Below are 20,453 nucleotides of genomic sequence, written 5' to 3' on the forward strand. Positions count from 1 at the left end.
ACGTCGCTTCCAGAAGCTGCGGTGACCTCTGTGCTCCTTTGACAGGGATGTGAAGAAACCGTGTGAAAGCACCTCTCCAGCAATATTGAAGACATACCCGTGGTTTTGAGTGAAGAAATAATCAAACTGCTGAAATTCTTTAGCGTGGGAAAATGTAAAATGTAAGACATAGGTTGTGCTCCAAAACATGATCCTCACTATTACAGAAGAATCTTCACAGTTAATATTTCATTATTTTAACCTTTTCCATTTCATTGTTTTGCAATTATGGATCTGAAAAAATGTGTTTGAGATTGAGTTAAAGGGCTATTTTGTAAAATGTCAAATAATAAATAAAAACACAGCCTAGTTAAATAATCAGCTGCACATCTTGATTGTTTTCTGTGTTCTTACATTTTGATGACCCAAGCTATAAGGGATCATTTTGTATCAGTGCAATTTGGTCACATTAGGTAAACATGTTGGCAAGCAAGAAATCCATCCATCTCTTCTAACTGAGTGACCAACCGTTTGACGGTTGCAACTGTGCTAAGTCAATTTGTTTGCTAATAATAATTTCCAAAATGAAATGCCATGCGCTTCCTACATTATAAGCCGTGTATGTCCCATTAATTCCAATTGCCCGTTGCTCACTCATGGCTTGATTGATAATGATTGGCCCAAATTTGCTTGGTCCAGGTGTTTGCTGTTTATTATTTTTCCGCCACCTTCAATTAATCACTAATTGGTGTTTCCACCTGCGACGGGAAATTGTGGGGAAACTGTGGCCAAAGCCTCACGCTGCCACTTTTTGGCGGAAAATGTATTGAAATAGTTATTATTAAAATGCCAAGATTTTAATGTTTGTTTAATGAAAAAATAAACATCCTAAACTAAAATACATTTTAATGACTGCATTTAAGCAGCACCTGTATTTGTCGTGTCATTGTTGCTCACACAGCGTGACATAGTCTGTGTTCGGGGGGATTTTAAAATTAATGACAACAACAAATGACGAGGGCTTATTTCAATGCTTCCCATGTCAGGAGATTATGTCTTGTGTTGAGGTGAGGTCATTGTGTGGGAGGAGACGTGACATATGTGATGTCTGCATATGGAAACACTTCATTGACTGTGTCTGAATAATATTGCATGAATAAAGACTTTTATCACAGAATGTGTTACTTCAAGTTAGAAAGTATTGGACTGTGTTTGTATTTGATTAATCATGTGTTTTATATTATGGATTTCACTTGAATATCATTTATCTGTTTCCAAATGTAATCATGAGCTCAAATTCATTATAAGATGCTTATATGACATGGTTACTTATAGCGGTGGAGCAATCCATGTAGAAATTATTGAAGTCTGGTAAAAGGAAAAAAAAACAAACACTGTTTGAAAGGGCAAATAAAATGTTAGCTCTCATAAAATGTCAAGTCTATCCAGAAGATCAAGTTCGGAACAAACAGCAAGGATTTAACTGATTCAGAACATCTAAACTTGGCAAAAAAAATTATAGGAATGAAGACTGAAATCTAGATGAAAGTTTGTGCGTTGGAGTTTGTGTTTGTGGAGCACAGAGGAAGGCAGCAACAACTGAATGCAAACCCACATCTGAACAACAATGTTCACATTGCACAAGTTATATTGCAGTGGTGGTTTTAAACAGCATACTGGGAACTTGTCATCAGCTTTTGCAACTTAGCATTAAATGTTGAAACTCTGCTTTTCCCTGCAACCATCCAAGACCACTATTATTGTTATTATATCTATTACATATGACATATTAAATATATAATTACTGCTCCAATCTACTGCAAATAATCAGTCATGTTTACTCGTAGCAAAACAAATATCAACACCAGTGTTTTAAGTGTCCTATTTGTCACATGACTTGTCTGCAGCCACTTGTTTTATTTTTTCTTTTAAACATATGACAGCTCCCTGCACTGGATCCACACTCAGCTATTTGGTATAAAGCCACGCGCAGCAGTGGTTTGTGTCTAATGGACAAGTGTTGATAAGTCCTTAGAAAGAGCATCCAGCTGAACTTCTCGCTAAAGGTTGTTTCCAAACTTACGCGACGTAAGTATCCATCTGTCATCGCTTCACAGCAAACTGCAGCCGCCGTCACTAAGCAGATAAATGGCGGCATGTGGCTATCTAATGGCGAGTAGAATGATTGTTTGAAAGCAGCTATTTCTGCAAATCATTTTTTAACATTTTATTATTTTTTTTAAAAAAATCTGTCCTCAGTTGTTTGTATTTTCCTTTCAGAAATAATTGGTTTATGCTTAAAACCTCAATCTGTAATTGACTCACACTGTTCAAGCTCTGCGCTGCACCGCTGGCTTGTTTATGTTTTGATTTATATGGTTGAGAATTCTTTCTTTTTTTTTTTTTAAATCTGAAAATGATCGCCTGTTTTTAAAACACAGTAAAACATAAAATGTAAATGTTTTTGGGAGGCTGCAAAAGCTTTTTCTTCATTTAAGTTTGGAATAATTTGGGTTTCATGTTAAATAAACAAATGATTTGCTGCTTCCAGTCAAACAATCTTATCAGTTCTTTTGAATCTAAACATTTCACCTGCCAACACGTCATGAATTTAATCTGAACATCTGAAGATCAGAGAAGCTTTTTTCTCTACTGTTTTGGTAATCTAGTCAAGTCATAACACCCTGTGATATTAGGTATTGAACTGATAATACAAGATACAATATGAAATAAAGGGAGAGTGAACACAGAAAGCCTCTTCTTTTTTTTTCTCTCTTTTACACAGATGGCAAGATTGAATCAGGATTAGAGTCCATAGAAACACATCTTTAAAATAGTGTCAGCATCAAGCACTGCGAGTTAATTATAACCAAAGGGAGAGTGGAGGGATTAGTGTTTTGATCCCTGGACTTGTTAAACAAGACGGTGACGTACTGTAAAGGTTCCAACACTTGATCCCACTGATTCTTTGCACGAGTACACTGCAACCCCTTGTTCTCTGAGCCTTTAAGAGTAGACCACATATCTCACACCTGCTTATGTGAATTACAAGCATTGTATTCATATATATATAGAGGATGCCAAAAGTAGCACCATTGTCTAAAAAAAATATCTAAGATTTCAAGTTCACATTCAAGACTGTTTTTGACCGAGTGTTCCTCTTATAACGTCACCTTTGACTCACAAATGACAAATTGAGTGTATTTTTTTTAAATAAACATTGTGGAATAAGATGTATGAACGCTGCAAAGGACCGTTTAGGGTTATTTGCATGCCTATTTTGGGAGGCATAGATTTGAATGACTGATGATATGTCATTGACTCATAAGTAATTTCAAAGTTACATCACTCAGTGGCTTTATTCTGCTTCTGCTACAACCCAACCCAACCTCATGGCCACGTGCGGCGTTACATTAAATCACTCATTTGTGACACTTTCGTTGATGGAGTTTGGCTAAAATTCCAAACATTCATTACAAAACTTTTTTTTCTTTCCTTCCAAACATATGTTCCCCTCAAACTGAAACATCCAAAGTTAAAACTATCATGCCTTGTATTTTCCAACTCCTAAAAGTTTTTTTTTTTTTTTTTCTCCCCCTGCAATTAAGTTCATTCAAGTTGAGGATTGTTGCATGTGCAGATGGTTTGGAGAAGCATCAATCTCTGTCAGCAGTGTAATAATGCAGACATTCCATACTGGGACATTTCATGAGCAGAGGAGGCACATGAGAGGGGGGAGTTGCCTAAATCAAATAAAGGCTTGTCTTCTGGCTGAAGTCTGAGAACCAGCACCCCGGTGAGGATGCAGTGGGAATGAAATTACACACAGCCCCCTGGTTACACTGTCTGCATTTTTATACATTACAGTTATAGAAATGTTGTTAAGGTTTATCAAATAAAATTCAAATGTAACATGCAAGATACTCATCGTCTTTGCCATCTGGAGCCATGAATCGGGTTACTTTATGAATTTGTATCATAACGCATTAAGAAAATAATTGCATTTAAACACTGAGGTGGTGTTATAGTCACAAAAGACTTTCTATATTGCTCAGATGTTTGCCTGTGAAAATTACAAGCAAACTGGGACTTTTCAAATAAGTGGTTTTGGCTATTATAATCAGTTTTACAGTCAAATGTCATTAATATTACGAGCAAAAGGTGTTAGACTTTTCCCGAATCTTGCCAATCTTAGCCTACATTGTCACACAAACATTAAGCTACATCTCTATTTGTACCATTTCCACTCGCTTTCTGGCATCTATCTCTTAAAGTGATCTTTCATCCACTGAACAATCTGAACATGGATTCCAAAGCCATAAAATGTTGGCAGCACTTCTGATTCAGCCCCTTGTACCTCCTTTGACTTTGGGTCCTGGCTTGATGTTGACATCACATGTAGAAAATTCTCAGGCACATACCGGAGTAACACATGGAAAGTATTGGGGCTGCAGGGAGACATGGGATGGAGAATGATAAGACTGGATGCCCTTCATCTTTCTCTCTGAATACAGGCCTAAGTCAATTTTACTCTCAGCATGAGACTTTCTCCAGCCCAAGTTTTGAGTAAATCCAATCAGCTGTCCACAGGATTGAGATGTAGTGTGTCACTGATGACAGAGTTCGCTTTACAGCGAAGATGCAGTCCAGCATTTTTAATAAGTCACTGCACCATAAGCTCTTCCTAACATAATAATTATCATTCAAAGGGAATTATGCTTTAAGATTTAATGTACATCAATAAATGTTAAAGCAGTTACAGATGGCCTTGTTAAATTTTACATAATTCGCTCCCATTGGGCAAAACTGACACAGTTGGTTGTAAATTTCCATTCAGAACTCCATTAACATACCAATATATTAAAATGAATCTAAAATAGACCAAAACCCCTCCTGATTTAGATACAACAACAACAACATTCCCTCAAAGTTCAGTTTTTACAGTCATACTACCAAAAGGGCCTTCTGTAATGTTTTCTGTGTGGCGACCAGAGAGAAGAATAAGCTCTGAGTTTAGCATGGCATTGCATGAGTGCTTTGGCATAGCAGCATAGCATGAAATGCTTCAGTCTGCCAGGTGCTAGCTCCCAAATCCTTTTTTTTCCCCCCAAATGTGCATCAACAGTTTTGACAGGCGGACTGTACAGTACTATTCCACACTCAACAGTGCTGCTGTTCCAAGAAGACAGAGCACACATATATCACATACGCATACAGCCCACCCCGTACGCTCTACTTTTTTTTTTTTTTTTTTTTCCTTTTGGGCACCTTCCCACCAAACTCCACCCCACTCTCTTTCTCTTCTCTAATTTTTTTTTTTTTTTTTGATTGGCGTGATTCCACACTCATTAGCATGTCCCATTATCTTCTGGAATATTCAGGGGAATGTTTCCAGTTGCTGCCATTCCAATTATTATAATATACAACATGGTTCATGACTTTCAAGTTTCTGGAAGTGCTTCAGCTTTTTGTCAAGGTCCTCAGTCACATGTGAGGGCTGTAGATTTTTCAAGGGCATCTGTTCCAAGCTGGCCCAGAAGAGAGACAACGCTGCAAAGGGGGGGGGGCCTGGAGCAAGCTGGAATGATCCACCTAGAATTTGTTGAATCAAATCCTTGCACCTGGATATAATTGTCCTGCTGCTGTGCTGGGAGTTGCTTCTGCCACAAAGAGACCAAATTAGTGGCCCGAAAATGGCGACCTGTCAAGACACGCAGCCTCACCTGGTATCATATTATACCAAGACAAAACGCTTTCCTTGCACTGCTGGTTAATGATTATTTTGTTTACGGGATCGGATAAATAAACCGCTCTGAATTGCTGAGATGATGTGCGTGAAATCAAGCTGCTGAAACACCAGCAAACAGTGCAGCAGTGTGTAATAGCTTCTCAAAGTGCTAAATGAATCATTTACGTCTGAACGAAATCAAATGCAAATTGTTTTTTGTTGTATTTAAACCCTTTTCTTTTGTGTCAACTAATGTTTTTAGTTCATTGCAGCATCATGTGCTGCTTTTTTTTTTTTTTTTTTTTTTTAAAGAAAAGATCAATTGTCAAGTTCAGATAAGTCAACATCTGGTTTGGCATTGTAACAATGCGCATATCTTTGTAGTTCGCCATATGGATACATGATAAACAAAGGATTTACATAAATACCCAATCATCTAAAGAATTAACACGTTGCAATAGTAATAGACTCTTGGGTGCAACCAGAATTTAATCGCTTCTTGTGTAGGATCAAGGGAGTCATTTCATCTGTATTTTTTCAAATCTATAACTTAAACACAGTAAGCCATTATATGTGCAAACTCACTTATAGAGGACGTGTGCGGTTGCTTTGGGTCGGTCTGGAGTCTCGCTGATTGTGTGAAGTGAAAAGAATTACATCTTCTTAACTAAATAATGCAGTTTACCGAGATGGCAAGGATAAAGAATTACAACTGTGGGGGGTCTGGACAATAACTACCAACATTGATGAATCTCATAGAGGATAACACCAAGCCTAAGCATTTCTCTACGAATATTAATAGAATACCCTCTATTTATATTCCTCCATAAATTCCAGCTGCATGTGATGTTTATGGTATTCATTTCCAGGCCTGACAAATTAGTACTGCTGAGTAAAAGATTATCATCTGTTTTTTAAATTTAATTCTCAATGTTGGCAAATTTTTCCAGTACAGAAACATACCACAGTTTATCACAGGCCACCTTGCTGTTTGTATCACATATGGGTAAAAGATTACACAAGACTTTACATGAAATGAGATTCTTTCAAATTGTAATTGCAGTCAGATTTTGAATTAAAACTGGTCATGGTATTCAGTTTTATGTTTTGGAGAAGAGGACAACTTTTTTCTTCCGTTTCCCTGAATCTTCATGGGAGTGTTATTTTGGGTCGGCCCTGGCAGAGTGTTAAAGCGATGTGGTTGGAGTATGGTTAGGTGTATAATGGTTGCTGGGTGAAGCCACATAAGCAATGTGGCAGAAATGTGGCAGCCTTGTGGCCTCCGAATGCTTTCAGTGGGAGAAGGAAACATGTTTTGAAGCTGGAAGAAAGTCGACAGTGGAGTCAAGAGTGGGTTTTAGTCAGCAAAAGCACTCGTTTGTATGCTATAAAAATGACCTGCTCCTGTTTTTGCCTCATTTCTGTTCACGCACAAAGCTTCAAAAGGACTTTTAGTTAACTTTTTAAAGTTTTTATGTGAGAATGAACGAACTAGTGAGCTAACAAATACATTCTAGAGGTCCTGATATTGTTTAAAAATAAGTTTTTTTCATTTTTCATTAATTATTTTCTATTTTACAAGGATTGAAAGTATTTAACAACACAATGAAAGTGTGGATGTGTGTTGGGGTTTTCGCATTTTTTTTTGCAAATATTCACATTTAATGGATGGGAGGGCAAAGTTCTTCAAAGCTTACTTTTCCAACTATTTTTCCAATGTTAGAATCAAAAGTCAGAATCATGAAATAATGCTTCAAGCTATTGTAAAACCATTATAATCACCTCATTTGACTTCCAACGTATGCTTTCTAGTTGAAAACATCCCTGGAACCATTTTCAGTAACATGAAAACAAGCGTTCTCAGTAATGCACAGAAAATATGCATCCAGTTGTTTCATTCACACACGATAAGAGGTTTTCGAGGAAGCAATTGCTAAAATCTAGAGCAATACATCACAGCTTCTGCGTCTCTGCACCTGCATGGCGAGGGACATCCTCGGGGGACTGGGGCTATAGACAGTGTGGTGTGTAGTCTAATGGTTGAATCAGCTGGCAGGTGTGCCCCAGAAGTTTCTTCACCTCCTGCACACTGGACAGTCCATAAATGGTGTAACTGTTGTATTGCTTAGCTGGACAGAGAGACACACCTGAGCCAGTCTGAATTAAATGCTTAATGAGTCTGTCTTATTGTACTGGAGCTTGTTTAAGTCCATGTAAGTAAACTATTATTTATCCTCCTGTTTATGTTTCATCCGCAACTGTTTTCCATTGATTTGTATTGTTTTTTAGGAAATGATAAGGAAGTGAGAAGAAGAAAAACGTACTAAAAGGATAAGATTTAGGATAAAATCTAAGATCTCCTCACTGTGACTTTGCCATTAGCCTGACAGTAAGCAATTATATTAAAAAAAAAAAAATCAAGATGACGCATCTCTGTTCTGGCACATCATACCATCAGATTGTTGAGGATCCTTGACAGCAAACCAAGATGAGGTCATGTGAACAGTGGTAGGTACATGGTGGTATTGAATTGCTTTCCTAATGACACACAGCACCGGATTGAACAACAATCTAAGTGGCTTTGAGCTAACAATGATAGAGATGAGCAGAAACCTCAGAAACACCAATATTTTCTTTTAAGTTGGAATAAATTGACCCCTTTACCCCCCCTGAGTCAGGCTGTGGAGCTTGAATGGCCATTAGTGCCATCATAAAACAAATGAATCCCGCAGAAGATCCAAGAAAGCTGATGCTAATTTCCAGCGACAAAATCCAAACTAAGCAATTACAAGAGGGAAGCTCCACATAGTTATATTCCCTCTGCTGGTCTTGTTTGTCGTTTCTTTCGAAGATGCTGAACATTTCCTTCAGAAATGTAATCGGATCACTCTCAGTGTTGCATTCTGCAATTTTAAGTTTCACAGATTCAAAACAGTTTATTTTTTAAAGGATCAGTGTTAAAATAATATAGCAAAACCGGTATTGTTCGTGCCAGTATTACCCTACTTATCCTGTATGATGTTATGCTCCGTGCATTTATTGTAAAGAGCTGGAAGAAGGTTATAGGCTAAATAGTGGCACAAATTTTCAAGCAAATATGGATTTCAGTGAGGCAGCAAACAACTGAGCGTATGTATAAAATCAGTAGACAGTAGTTGTATTTAGTTATCTGCTGCAAGTCAAGTCAGTTGTATTTATAAAGCCCAAAATCACAAATTTGCCTCAAATTTCTCCACAATGTGCACAAAATACGACACCCTCCATCCTTAGACTGTGAGAAAACTTAATTGGAATGAATGGGCTGCCATCTTGGATCCAGTTCTCACACTAAATCTACAGTATGTTCCTTGCAGGTTTAGCATGAACAGTGCTTTGTTAGCAGAATGGCTATATGAAGCATTAAACACATACACACACACACACAAACTCACAGTGATCAAATCTTCATATCGATGTGCAGCGATTCTTAATTTATAATGAAAATTAAGCTTAATACTTCAGGACAACTAATTATAACTCATCTGCACACATGAATACTAAACATTCAGTATTTACAATAATTACAGTATAATAATGACAGTAATTACAATTTATTATAAAGATGACATTATTGTAATTTGTTCTCCATTTTCAACCCATCGCTGTCAACAAAAACTTGTAACATTCAGCTTCTAAGCTATTTCTTTTTAGTTGCAAGAGCTCCGTCCATCGATTGTATCTTTAAAGTTCTGAATGTGCATTACAGCTCACAAATGGTTGTTCTGATCATGTGATTTATGATGTTTTGCAGCTAGTGCCAACTCATGATGATTAGCATTTGTTGATGAAAGAATAATATGGTCATGTTAAAACTCACACACCTGTTTTAAGTATACTTGATGCCTCTGAGTCTTATTATTAATGCGGTGTGAATAATTTGGCCCTATCTGTCCCCTGGTGCCTAAGCTGAGATGTGTAATTTAAGAAAGAGGCAAGTCACTTTAAAGGCAGATTTACTGACTACTGTGTTGATACATACATAAAACGATTTGATGCTTATCTCCCTGGTGATATCAGATAAAACTACTCTGTTTCTATTTATGCTGAGTTCAAGAATCAAGTCATAGTTTTTCCATTCTACATGGAGCTCCCAAGTCTGTCTGTGTTCCCAAGTGTACTCTTTGCGTGGGCCAAACCCGTCTGCGGTGCATTAGTTTCTGGTTCTTGAGATTTAAACTGTGGCAGCAACACATAGTGTAACAGCTCCCCGGAGAGAACCAGTGATTGCACTCCAGTGCATGAGGTGATATTATGTTTAATGTGTCGGTTTATTCCTCGAGGGGTTCCCAACATCTGGCGTGCTTTTAATTCTTCCAACGCTCACGCTTCTGTCTTTCACTTCTCTTGAATATCATTGGTGCAAAGCTTAGGCTGCTTGGGTCAGTTTTTATTTTTTTACATTTGTATTTCGCAGTTGTCAGTGTGGCTGTCAAAAGGAAAGCAACTATTTCCTGCTCTAATAGTCCAGTTTTTCTTCCCTTTTTTGTTGATTCCTGCAACTTTTGGAACTGAATATAGCAGCTTTTGGCATCTGTCAATACAAAGAATATTGTTACATGTTGGGATACTCTTTTTACTCAAGTTTCAGTGCTACCCAGCCTCTCAGGTACCTCTAGCAGCTTTCTGCAGGCCCCCTCTGTAGCCATCCCTTAGTTAGCCGTCCCATATTAGAGGCCAGCTCCCTGCAGTAAAAGACCCTGCCGGAAACTGGGTTTGATTTGTTGATGTGAGTGCGCTGAGGGCAGAGTGGGGGCCAAGCATTAATGGGATCGAGACAATAGGCCATCACTAATCAGAGACCTCAAGGTTGCCATGAGGTTAATTGTAATGCAGGTGGCACCAAGGGAGGGGGCGAATAAGAAATGTCGACTCCTTTACTGCCTTGGCGGCCATTGTGTTCTAACATTAAGCCCTGGGGCTAGGATTTGGCTTTCTCTCTCGCTCTTTCCCTTGTGTCCTCTTTACCTTTTAATTTCTTATTATCCACTGATTCCCATTCAACCTCCGTGGGTTAAAGAAAACCTTTTGCCACATGTCAAAAGGAAATGTTAATATTGAGCCTGTCCTGGCTGTTGTGATGCGTGGCAAACTATTGGGGGGCCTCCACTGGTGATTCAACAGTGCATTTCACATTCACTGGAAGCACTCCTGTTGCATCATTGTTATTTGTTTAAACTGACTGAAACAGCAGACCCTGCTTGCTTTTGTGTCAGTGAAAGACAAGAGCCTGGTCATGAATACACAATAGGACAGTGTCTTTAGAGCAGCATTTGTTTTAGGATTTGTTGTTTCTTGTGCCCATTTTTCTGGGTGGTTAGACTGAGCTGCATTTACCATGTTCATGTTTTTCAGAGATTTCCTGCGAGCTGTTGGAAATGCGGTGGAGTTTACAGAGAGGGACACATCAGTGAAACATTGAGTTTATGCTCAGCACACACAAATGTATGTACATACTGTATGTGCGTGCAGTTTGTGGTGGGGGCGACCCGACTTTGTCTCCTAGAAATTATGTTTATTTGCAACCGCAAATATGATCACTTTAAAACAAAATAATGAGGAAAAGTTTTTAATGAATCTATCTGGTGAGTCAGGATCCAAAATGTTCAATGACAACATTTTCCATTTCATCTTTGTTTCCCACAATATGCGCTCATAATGACTAAAGCAGGATTCAGCTCTTTTATGGTTATGATTAGGCACTTGGTTAAGGTTAAGGAAAGATCATGATCTTGGTTAAATACTAAAAAGTCAACAATGACCTGAAACACTTTATTAACATTTAACCAAAACCATGACTTTTTCCTAACCTTAACTGAAGTGCTTTTGTTTTCTAAACCTCACTCAGGATGCAAACCCTGGTCTCCAAAGTCAACATCCTTGGTAGCAATTACGTTTCCCTCAAAACATAACTGGAAAAAAAAAAAAAAAAAAAAATTAGTAGCATATGAATGTAATCTCTAGGAGACAGGATTGGGGCTACCACGGCCTTTGATGATACGATTATAATCAAATATCAGGATTCTTTATAGATGTGTAATTGGTTAATTAACATGAGTATCAATATTTAGATTTTATTTTAATCTCTGTCTGCAGATCTGATTTGTTATTACAGTGAACCATCATTCATAACCATCTATTTAATCCTATTTGATCTGCTTCCTTTGATTTAATGTCCTCTAAAGTCCGACATTTTTCTTTTTTCTCTCCACTTCTGCATCGTTCTTCCCACAACTTTGAATCTTGTCCTGACACTTCAAACTCCATAAATGCGGTGGACTTCCAAAGTTACGCAGCCAATCACAGTAACTTGTGCGGTTCTAAGCTCTTGGCGTCTCTTCACCTTTGCGTTTCGGAGAGAAGGGGTCAACTGGAGTAACTGGAGTAAGAGGAGGGAGGTGGATTGCCTTGAAAGACAAACATCTCGCTGTCTGCCAACCTGCAAATGGCCCTTGTGTTTATTCAGCTGAGGATTGGACAGCAGCCAGAGCATCACTGCAGCAGACTCCTTCTTCCACAGCATATGTGAGGGCAATACGTTGAAGTTTGCGTTTGATACATGACAAATGAGACGGTATTGAACAGCGGGGATGCTGGTAAGGCATGGCTGGATGAGGTACAGCCAGTATGGTAGAGGGTAAGAGGGATGGGGGTGCCATGCCTCTGCCAAGATCCATCCTCATTAAACCATCATGTTGGGGGAATTGCTTTTACTGATGTTTAGATTTAAGAGATATTGTATAAAAGCACAAAAATGCAAAAAAATGAGACAAAATAGCAATTGTATTGTTATCATTGTCATTATGTTCCTATCACATGTCATTACTGCTGAAAACTCCCTTTGACCAAAGGGTGGATCTCTATACTTGTCTGCTCTGATCACCTGTCTGTGTCGAAAATGCTAATTAGCCTCAAAGCAGCCGCCTTTCGTTTAGAAAGCCTTTACATCTTGCATGCAAAAATATGCATTTCGCATTTCAGCTTTATTTTTAATCCAAGAGTTTCAAACTTGCACCATCCAAATAGTATTAACCTGGTGATTATGCAGTACACTGGCTTTAAAATTGCAAATGTTATATACACCTTTCATCTTTCACCCACTTCATGTGACCAAGACCTTGGTCTGACAAAACCAGATAAAGTGGCATTATTCCAAGTATGGGCTGATATTTACCACATTCATCCGGATATGTGACATTGAGAGGGACAAGCAGAACCAGCAGGGCGATTAAGGCCCTATTATCACCTGTGCCTCCAAGACATCCGTGACTTCGCCACATATCCACATGGGCAGGAAATCTGTCGAGCTGCAGACTAGCAGTGACTTTGAAATCAACCTCTTACGATGAGTTGCAGTGTGAAGCACTTTGAAAAGCAAGATGGTGCTTACCTGAGCAGATCATCTGTTGTCACTACACGTCTTTGGGGGTTGGTCGATCACATCCGTCAAAGTGTTAAGGAGGGTACGCATCATGCGGAACAGTCTTTCATCTTGCTTAAGGAGGAGTGTTGCGTTCACTCCTCCAGCTAAGCTCTGAACTGACACCTCTGTCCTGATCAGTTGGCCTTAACTGGGGGTTGATCAGCAGCTCTCAAATTCAATCAGAGTGGAACCTCGTGTCAGTGTCTGAGCAGGTTCTTAATCCAAACCGTTTTCAAAACTTTGCATCTTAGTGATGTTCTTACAAACGCAAGTCGCAATTGAAAAAAAAGCGGGTAAAGCTAAAGAGATCCATCTGGATGTTGACAGTATTTTTGTGGGATTCTGATTGGCAGGTCTCATGACATTGATATCATTAAGAGACGGCAGTTTTGTTTTGTTTTTAAAAAGTGTATTTAGTGGTTTAAGGCTTGTGTCAAAGCATAGTTTTACTGTATATGTGTAATGGTAATTATACCCTGTTCTCACAGGATAAAAAAAATGCAATAAATACGTGGTGATTTAGATTAGTTGTCATTTAGGCTCAGACAGATGCATACTATATAATTGCTCCTTAATGCTGCTTTTGATGTAGATTTTTTTTCCTCCTCAAATGGGGTTGTTTTAGTGGTTTGAAAGGGAAGCAAGCCATTAAATGGTCAGGGATGCTTTCACTGTCTGTTAATGGTAAAACATTGATTGACTAATAATCACATAATGTTTGAGTGTCTAAAGACCTAATCACTGCCAAGAGAGCGGTGCAACAAGTCTTGCTCTTAAGGAAATCCTGATATTTCGTCACTGGGGAGAGTCTGTCTTTAAAACGACGTTGCGTACAATCTCTCATCTTAGATGTAGCACCTATTGAGAGGTGTAGACTGTCTTAAGTGAGAGTGTGAAATCCTTTAAGGCTCAGTGATGGAAAATGTGTCTAAATTCCCAACTTGACACCCAGCTTCTGCCACCTCTGCTACTGTGGGATCCAGTGTCTTTGGGTGTAGGGGATGTCACAGGTTATGAACCGACTTCCTTGTTGCTATTTGAGCATAAACACAAGAATGCCATCATTACGAGATCTTTCCATTTGAAGAATATGCTTCAATTAAAATAAATGATCAACTGTCTCCAGATTGTATCGGTTACAGAGTGTTAAATGCAAGAACGGAAATGTTAGGTGGATACGTGTGTGCTTAGTGGGTAAATTAAGTTGTAAAAGCCATCTGGTACGTTTCATTGTAAAATTAAGGAACATGGGGCTTTCAGGTTGTTTGTAGCAAGGCAATAAAGTCAGCAACAAAAAACGTATCTCCACCTTACATGTGTATTTAGCACTTTTTTAGCACAGCACTGAATTACACTATATAAATGCTCCAGAGAGGGGGGAAAAAAAGAAACTCCAGACTCCCTGCCTTCTCTCCAGGAACCGACCAACTGGGATGGTTTTAATGCCACAACATGATTTGTATTTCTACATTTGCTTTACATATGATTATGTTATTACATATTTTCAGTTCGCAATCACAATCAGGTTGCGTTACAGGGTTAGATGTAATCCCAAAGTAATACAAATTCAGCTCACAGCTAATGATATTCATGAGGTTCAGCGTGCCCCAGTGCTCTGCCTGTAGCTTGTACCTATTGTTAAGCTCCCTATCTTCCCCCTGAGGTATGGGCTAGTGACAACGTTTAAGGAAATGACATAATCTACACTTATGCATGGTATAGAGAAGCCATCATTGAAAGTGAAAGTATTCCAGGCTGGTTTGTTAATTTTAATATTATACAGGGAATAGTATTTAACTCTTATATTTAGGGTTTGTAGGCTTGTTTGACATCTTCCACTTGGCTCTAAACGTAGATTTATGCTTCAAATAATAATATTTTTTAAAAAAAAACGACTTGTGAGAAATGACAAGTGTTCTTTTTCTTTCGAAACATCAAAGCAGCTCAGTCCATTGTTATCCTTCATGTCATTATCAAGAGCTTTTCTAAAGGACATGAAAACTTGCAGGCCTCGCCTATGTCACAGCCTGCCATTTAACATAAGACAATAACCTCCTTAAGTACGAGGGTAAGTTTCAGCTTCAACTGCATTAGGCAAAGAAAAGGCTTGTGTAATTAGTCGTGCACTATAAATCAAGTGGTGTGAATCTATTTCGCCATGCCCTAATTGAAAGTGCTCTCTTTTTTTTTTCTTCAGTGCTGTAGTTGGACACAGAGCTCCATCGGATGGTGATAGATGTGGAATCCAGCACAAACAGTTTGAACCAGTCAGGCCGTGATTGATCAGTACCCTCTGGGATGTCGGGTGGATCTTTCTCCTTCAACCAGAAGATAAAAGCCTTAACGACTCTCCGGTCTTGTTGTACCTCCCAATTGTGTGTTTGTGTGTGTGTCTCTCTCTGTGTGTCAGTGGTTTATTATTTCGCAGTGTTTGACCTTGAAGGTTCTGTGTGCATTTGGGCTGTGATGTCTCAATGATTTCTCTTTTAAGTGCCAAAATGTGCCTTTTATGCGCCATTGATGCTGCTATACACACACTACATAAATGCCCCATGGAGGAGGCCATTTGCATGAAAATTTAGTTGATTTATGACTGGATTCTATAGCATTTTCTATAATCGCCCAGCACATTTTTGCAGGGGCTTAGTAGTGGCCGTAGTGATGCCACAGTACAGTGCTGTAACCCAACTTCAAAGACCGTTTTGTTCACACGCACTCTCACAAAAACACAGGGTGACTTCACTGGCTTCCAGTGGCAAAGGTGGACCAGCTGGGTTGTTTTGTTCTGCACTTGTGTTTTTTCTTTCTTTCTATCCTCCCCCCCCACCCTCCCTCTTCATCATCCCCCAGTTCTCCTCTCTTCTCCGATCTTTTTTTCTCTGAGCATTTGCTCCGGAGATTTACACTTGGTGTTGTTGATAGAATAATAAATTTAAAAAAAAACTGCAAGCAGGAGAGTGGGCGATGCTGGTGATTCAGGTCTGGTGTGTGGTATTTCAATGAGGTCTGGCGATGGATGTGGCTTTTGGAAGCGGAGGTGCATCGGAGGGGATCACTCGGCATCTGGCCCAACACTCTTGTGTCACCGTGACCCTCCTGTGGGGGAGGCAGTGAGGGCCACAGTAGGGGGTCCCGCTGAAAAGCAACATAAATTTCAGAGGGAGAATCAATAGACTGTGAGAATTGTAAGAGATGCATTGGTTTGGACTCTCTGACTGTGACCCCGGTACTTTGCTATATGGAAGTCGCAACTACAATCCTCAACAGCGGCAAAAAACAACAACATAAAACAACAGCGTGTATGATCTGCAAACACTAGACGATTTTGTGCGTCCTTTTTCGATTGTCACAGTAACTCCTCCGCTCATTTCTGTGGCATGGCTGAATTTCTGGGATAGCCTCAGAAAAAAAAGGAGTAAAAAAAAAAAAAAAAATCTGTTACGTGGGGGAAACCTATTCTCCCACAAGATGTATAAATAGCCGCAGCCATGGCTCTCTGTGTCAAAGTTAGGACACTCAGTGGGGTGCAGACTTCAAAGCAACCAGGGAATTCTCCAAAACAACTGCTGGCAATTTCAAATCAGCATTCCCTCTGAAAGCTGTGTAACCTTTCACCTGTATTCTGGCATGAGATAAGTAGAGGATAAAATGTCAAATTCAGAATATACAGTACAGTGTATGCCATAAAAAGAGGGGAGACAGTTTCTTGGGTTTCTTCAATTTAAAGAAATATTGTTATAACTATAAAATGGATTTTTAAAAACAGTGTTAGCACATACGGTATGTGTTATTAAATGCCATAATGATAAAAAAAAAGAGATTGGGTTCAAGTTTCAACAGATTTCATCTTAAGAAACTGAAAACGCAGCTGATCAGGCCTCACGCGCCACTTGGTGGGAAATCAAGGGGAAGGGTTAAAGTCCAAAAAAACATGTCAGGAATTCCCCCAGAATATATTTAAAGCACTAATGGGACAGCGAAGCCTTTAATTTGATTAGAACAGATACATGTGTATTGTATTTATTGGTTTTGGTCTTAAAATCAGACATTTGAATTCACTGTACGCAAAGAAAAAAAAAAAGAGAGAAAGATAGCCTTAAGCCTATTCAATAAAGACATGGGGTGAACATGGTATTGTGTCTTTGATGGAGTTGGCCTGTGGTGCATTGTGGGTAGTGGGGTGCTCTTTGGCCACAGCAGGATACTGGCGGCTCTGTCCAGTTTTTAGGTGCCGTCGCTCTCTCCTCCGTCATATTAATTATGGGATAAAAAAATTCTAATCCCTCAGCCTTTGAAGCACCAGGCCACCTTTCAACACTACACTTTGGAATGGAGCTACAATATCTCTCTCACACACACACATAAGCATATAGGACACAATATATGCTACTTCAAAATACAAAAGATAGCGTACCGCATTTACGCTTTTCAGATTCAGCTTTAGTTGCTTGCAGCACTATCATTTGGTGAGGTTTTCTTTTTTGTTGATGACATTTTATAGCTGCTGAAACTGGATTATAGTTCCTTCTTTATCAAAAGTGATTAAACCTATACAGCATATCATTTCCTACCAGGATTAGTTCACCCAAATGCTTTGCTGTGAGTCATTTAGTCGTCATGAAAGAAGATAATGTGGATGTTTAAGTTATTTTCAACAGTATCGAGATGCACAGTATTCACGTTTCATCTCCCCCCATTGCAGGTGAGTGCTCCACAGAGAGCGAAAATCATTCACAGGAAGCCACACTATGAACATTCTCTGAATTCTACATTTTTCAACTCATTACCCATAATCACCTTCTTACTAATCTTCCCAAAGAATGATGTCAGCAAAAGCAGAGGTGATATGAGGAAGTCTTTCCTCTGGATTGTGCCTGCTCCTTTTTTTCCTTCTTCTTCTTTTATTAATTTGCCAATACTGTTTGTTATTATGTCTGAAAACACATTCACACAGATGGAAAGCCCTCTCCTCCAAGATCAAAGTGGAGTCCCTGCTGAACGGTTATACAAGACTTGTCACCCCGTCTCTTGCAGCAGACTGTGGTCCAGTTTTCCCTCTGTAATCAGATCTCAGGCCTGAGCTTTATGGAAGAAAACAGCCACTGAAGATTGGCAGCCTACAACAGGTTTTATGGCTGTTGTTTCAGGTGGGAGGCAAGTTAGTCGGATGGATGACTGTCAGAGGGATTTTACACTGCCCTCTTGTGCTCTGACACATACTGTACTCCCTCTCTCCTGTTCACGCTGACTAATTTTTACTGCTGAACGTCCCTGCAGCTCAGACGGCGCAGCAGCAAACAACAAAGGAGACATCAGTGCAGTTAAACATTATGTGAATATAATTCAAAATGTTGAAGGAAGCACAACCTGTTATGAGAGCTGCATGTTTTCCTTTTAGTCTGCACAGTCACATTGTTCTTTTTTTTTTTTTTTTTTTTTTGGAAGCTGCAGGAAATTAACACAGGCATCACCGTTGCATCAGTGAGGTACATTCCTGGTTTTAATAATGAGCCTTTGAATGAGCTTATTAGCCCTCATGGGATTAGTAAAGTATTGCCTCTGCGTAACAGTTTTAAAGCACTACTTACACTTCACAGTGCTGCTCATGTAAAGAATATACTTTTTTTCATTTGTTTTATTCATTTTTTTTTTTAAAAAAACTGATCTTTTTCTTCAAAAGATCTGTGTATTCTATGCCTATCAACATGATTTTTTTTAAAAAGTCAGTCATTTTTTGAATAAATAAATAAAATAGACAAAACCACCTCAATATTCTTTTCTATTAGAACTGATTAAAAATGGTAGAAATTCTGATTTTGCACTCTTGCTGCTCTGCCACATGTCAAAAGGATAGAGAGGAGGGTGAGGAGGAATAATTGTTTGATCTGTCCTTTTGCCTGTCGCTGCCCTAATCACTCAAGACTGATTCAGAAAATGCAGGCTTGAATGTCAGAGGGCCTCCTGTGGAGAGGTGGAGCATTTCACTGGCTTTGGACAGCCGTGCCCCGGTAATCACCACTCTCAACCTGGCCGGGCACTCCAGCACTCCCCTGATTGAGCACCTCAATCTAACAAGGTGCTATTGCTGGAGCCAGAGATTCTGCCAGGTTTTGACAAACCAGTGGATTGTCCCCGATCATCATGGGACATTGCTTTTTTCGCAGCTCAGCCATGCATGCTGTAGCCCTAGAGTCGGGCGCACCTGCCAGTGCTCTGAATGTGAGCGCTGCACGGAAAATTAAAAATGAGCTTGAAGGTTACAGTCCTTAAAAAAAAAAAGGAGGAAAAAAAAAATCAGATAATTCCACATAATTTGAAGGATACGTCAGCAGAGATCAGCTTGTTTCCTGTCATGTTGCTGTCATGTCAGGGAGCCATTTTGGGGAATAGAGTTTTACATTTCCCCTGTGATTTCAGACTGCTACCAGGCTTCCTCTGACCTTGTTCCTGTTAGTGACACCAGGGCTTGCCCTTAGGGAATATACATCCCGATCTTAACTAGATAGCAGCATGTTTACACTTACCTTTAACCTTTAGCTTTACCTCTAGAGACGTAATTGATTACAGTAGCAAGCTGCAGTCTGTCAGTCTTTGAGTTTTTATTTTCTTCAGATTTAATGGCTGCAACAAATGATTAATCTGCCACTTATTGAATTGAATGAATTGATTTGTTTAATGTATGAAATGTACCCATCACAATTACTCCAAGCCCAAGTTGGCGTCTTCAAATGTTTTGTCCAATCAACAGTCTTAAAACCCAAAGACATTCAATTTACAACTATATAAAAAGGAAGAAAAGCAGCAACTACTCACATTTTAGAGGCTGGAAAACAGCTAATGTTTGGCATTTAGTTTAAAAAAAAAAGGAAATAACTGGAACAACATAGTTGCAGATTCTGTCAATCAACTAATCATTAGTTGACTAATCGCTTCAACTCATCGATCTCAAAGACAACAGTTCAACACTTGTGCAATGTGTTTAGAGGCACATTTCTGCATCTTGCAAAATGAATGCAAATAAAATGCTATGGACCAAAATAACTATGGGAACAATGATATGAAAATGAGTACTGCCATACAGCGACACCCAGCAGACAAAAACAAACCACTACTGAGCAGCAAAACATAACAGAATTTACTCTCCAACGCGTGAAATCAGCCCAGTTGTTCTCCACACCACACCTCATCACTGCAGCATTTTAATGTGACTAATATTACCGTCTTGGCTCGTAGCAGAAATAGTTACTTATAAAGAATTCATGCATTTTTACTTCTCTGCTCCAAGAC

The 20,453-nt window shown here is 39.1% G+C and overlaps 1 protein-coding gene across 5 annotated transcripts in view; it reads right to left on the bottom strand.

The window, feature by feature from the left end:
* Positions 1 to 20,453, bottom strand: part of zic4 (zic family member 4) — a 111,727-nt gene that overhangs the window by 18,948 nt on the left and 72,326 nt on the right. For 2 of the 5 annotated variants that reach the window (XR_006399658.1, XR_006399659.1), the window contains exon 3: positions 4,337 to 4,427. The exons of 2 other annotated variants lie outside the window; for them this stretch is intronic. The gene's annotated coding sequence lies outside the window, so the exon portion shown is untranslated. Of the gene's footprint in view, positions 1 to 4,336; positions 4,428 to 15,227; positions 16,302 to 20,453 lie in introns of those variants that run through there. One more of the 5 variants, XR_006399654.1, reaches the window with a different exon arrangement.

The sequence above is a fragment of the Thunnus albacares genome, chromosome 21, assembly GCF_914725855.1.
Source record: "Thunnus albacares chromosome 21, fThuAlb1.1, whole genome shotgun sequence".
Lineage (NCBI taxonomy): Eukaryota > Metazoa > Chordata > Actinopteri > Scombriformes > Scombridae > Thunnus > Thunnus albacares.